Source organism: Oryx dammah, unplaced genomic scaffold (assembly GCF_014754425.2).
Source record: "Oryx dammah isolate SB20612 unplaced genomic scaffold, SCBI_Odam_1.1 HiC_scaffold_14, whole genome shotgun sequence".
In the NCBI taxonomy this organism is placed as follows: Eukaryota; Metazoa; Chordata; class Mammalia; order Artiodactyla; family Bovidae; genus Oryx; species Oryx dammah.
The window spans coordinates 15879285-15882372 of record NW_024070198.1 but is presented as its reverse complement, the minus strand read 5'-3'; positions in this window follow the sequence as shown (position 1 = coordinate 15882372).

The window sequence follows — 3088 nt, the reverse complement described above, 5'->3', positions numbered from 1 at the left end:
AGGCCTTACAAACAGCTGAGAAAAGAAGAGAAGTGAAAGGCAAGGGAGAAAAGGAAAGATATACTCATCTGAGTGCAGAGTTCCAAAGAATAGTAAGGAGAGACGAGAAGCCTTTCTTAGTGATAAATGTAAAGAAATAGAAGAAAGCAATAGAATGGAGAAGACTAGAGATCTCCTCAAGAAAATTAGTGATACCAAGGTAACATTTCAGGTGAAGATGGGCACAGTAAAGGACAGAAATGGTATGGACACAACAAAAGCAGAAGATATAAGAAGAGGTGGCAAGAATACACAGAAGAACTGTACAAGAAAAATCTTCATGACCTAGATAACCATGATGGTGTGATCACTCACCTAGAGCCACATGTCCTGGAATGTGAAGTCAAGTGGGCCTTAGGAAGCATCACTACAAAGAAAACTAGTAGAGGTGATGGAATCCCAGTTGAGCTATTTCAAATCCTAAAAGGTGACACTGTTAAAGCCCTGCACTCAATATACCAGCAAATTTGGAAAACTCCATAGTGGCTACAGGGCTGGAAAAGATGAGTTTTCATTCCAATCCCAAAGAAAGGCAATGCCAAAGAATATTCAAACTACTGCACAATTGCACTCATCTCACATGCTAGCAACGTAATGCTCAAAATTATCCAAGCCAGTCTTCAACAGTACATGAACCAAGAACTTCAAGCTCTTCAAGCTGGATTTAGAAAAGGCAGGGGAACCAGAGATCAAATGCCAACATACATTGGTACATAAAAGAAGCAACAGCGTTCCAGAAAATCATCTACTCTGCTTTATTGACTATGCCAAAACCTTTGACTGTGTGGATCACAATAAACTGTGGAAAATTCTTCAAGAGATGGGAATACCAGACCATCTGACCAGCCTTAAGAAATCTGTATGCAGGTCAAGAAGGAACAGTTAGAATCAGACATGGAACAATGAACTGGTTCAAAATTGGGAAAGGAGTATGTCAAGGCTGTATATTATCACCCTGCTTATTTAACTTATACACAGAGTACATCATGCCAAATGCTGGACTGCATGAAGCACAAGCTGAAATCAAGATTGCTGGGAGAAATATCAATAACTTCAGAAAAGCAGATGACACCATCCTTATGGCAGAAAGTGAAGAGAACCTAAAGAGCCTCTTGATGAAAGTAAAAGAGGAGAGTGAAAACCTGTCTTAAAACTCAATATTCAGAAAACTAAGATCATGGCATCTGGTCCCATTACTTCATGTCAAATAGCTGGGGAAACAATGGAAACAGTGACAAACTTTAATTTTGGGGGGCTCCAAAATCACTGCTGATGGTGACTGCAGCCATGAAATTCAAAGATGCTTTCTCCTTGGATGTTATGACCAACCTAGACAGCATATTAAAAAGTAGAGACATTACTTTGCCAACAAAAGTCTGTCTAATCAGGCTATGATTTTTTCAGTGGTCATGAATGGATGTGAGAGATGGACCATAAAGAAAGCTGAGCTTTGAAAAATTGATGCTTTTGAACTGTGGTGTTAGAAAAGACACTTCAGAGTCCTTGGGCTGCAAGGCAATCAAATCAGTTAATCCTAAAGGCAATCAGTCCTGAATATTCACTGGAAGGACTGATGCTGAATCTGAAGTTCCAATATTTTGGACACCTGATGCGAAGAACTGACTCATTGGAAAAGAGCCTGATGCTGGAAAAGATTGAAGGCAGGAGGAGAAGGGGATGGCAATCAGATGGCTGGATGGCATCACCAACTTCATGGACATGAGTTTGAGTAAGCTCCAGGAGTTGGTGATGGACAGGGAAGCCTAGTGTGCTGCAGACCATTGGGTTGCAAAGAGTCAGACATGACTGAGTGACTAAATTGAACTAATTGATTGTTTGTGTTGGCAGCAGTTTAGTTTGGTTTTACTAAAGTTTTTCTTCTTTGGTAATAACTGAGTGCAAGAAATGGACACAAGAAGATCTCAGTTTCAATCCTAGTTTTATTAAATATAGCTGTGTGACCCTGGAAATCTCTCCTGCTCCCCCAGAGGCTTCGTTTCCCTCGTTGGAAAAATATGAAATAATAATCTCTGCTTTCCAGTGTTTATTTATTTTTTTTAGAGGAAAGGGGAAGATTTCATGATAAGAGGCATGTAAATTTAGTTAGTTAATTACTCAATTTGTGTTTGGTAATTTAAGATGTTTGAATTATGTTAGTGTTAACCAAGAATTACAAGAACAGAAACCTGGTTGAAATAAAGATGTGTCTAATTGAGTTTTATTAAGACTACAGCCCAGGAAACACAGTTTCAAGAAACACTTGAATTGAGTCCCACCAGATTACCAAATGGGAGAAGCTTATAAAGGCAAAAAACTGCACGGCTACATAAATTGTTTGTCAGAATTATGATTGGTGGGAATTCCCTGGTGGTCCAGTTGTTAGGTCTCCATACTTCCACTGCAGAAGGCACAGGTTCCACTCCTGGTCAAGGATCTAAGACCCTGCATACCTCACAACTTGGCAAAAAAAAAAAAACCTGAAAAAAAAAATACAACTGGAGCTCACAGAAAATAAGGTGCTTTTGTTAAGAAAAAAATTTGGTTGAGACTTGGAATGATTACTTGTGAGATTGGAGGGATTAGGATCTTTTGCACAGCAAAGTTAATCATAAACAAAACAAAGACAACCCATAAAATAGGAAAAAAATATTTGCAAAGGAAGTAACTGACAAGTAATTAATCTCTAAAATATACAAATAGCTCATGCAGCTCAATATAAAATAAAAAAAAAAAATCCAAAAATGGGCGCAAGATCTAAATGGACATTTCTCCAAAGAAGACATACAGAAGGCCAAAGAACACATGAAGAGATACTCAATATCATTAGTTATTAGAGAAATGCAAATGAAAACTGTCATAAAGTGTCACTTCACACTGGTAAGAAGGGCCACTATCAAAAATCTACAAACAATAAATGCTGGAGAGGATGGAAAGAAAAGAGAACCCTCTTATACAGTATGGAGGTTTCTTAAAAATCTAAAAATAAAGCTATCATATGATCAAGCAGTCCCACTCCTGGGCATATACTCATAGAAAATAATTCAAAAAA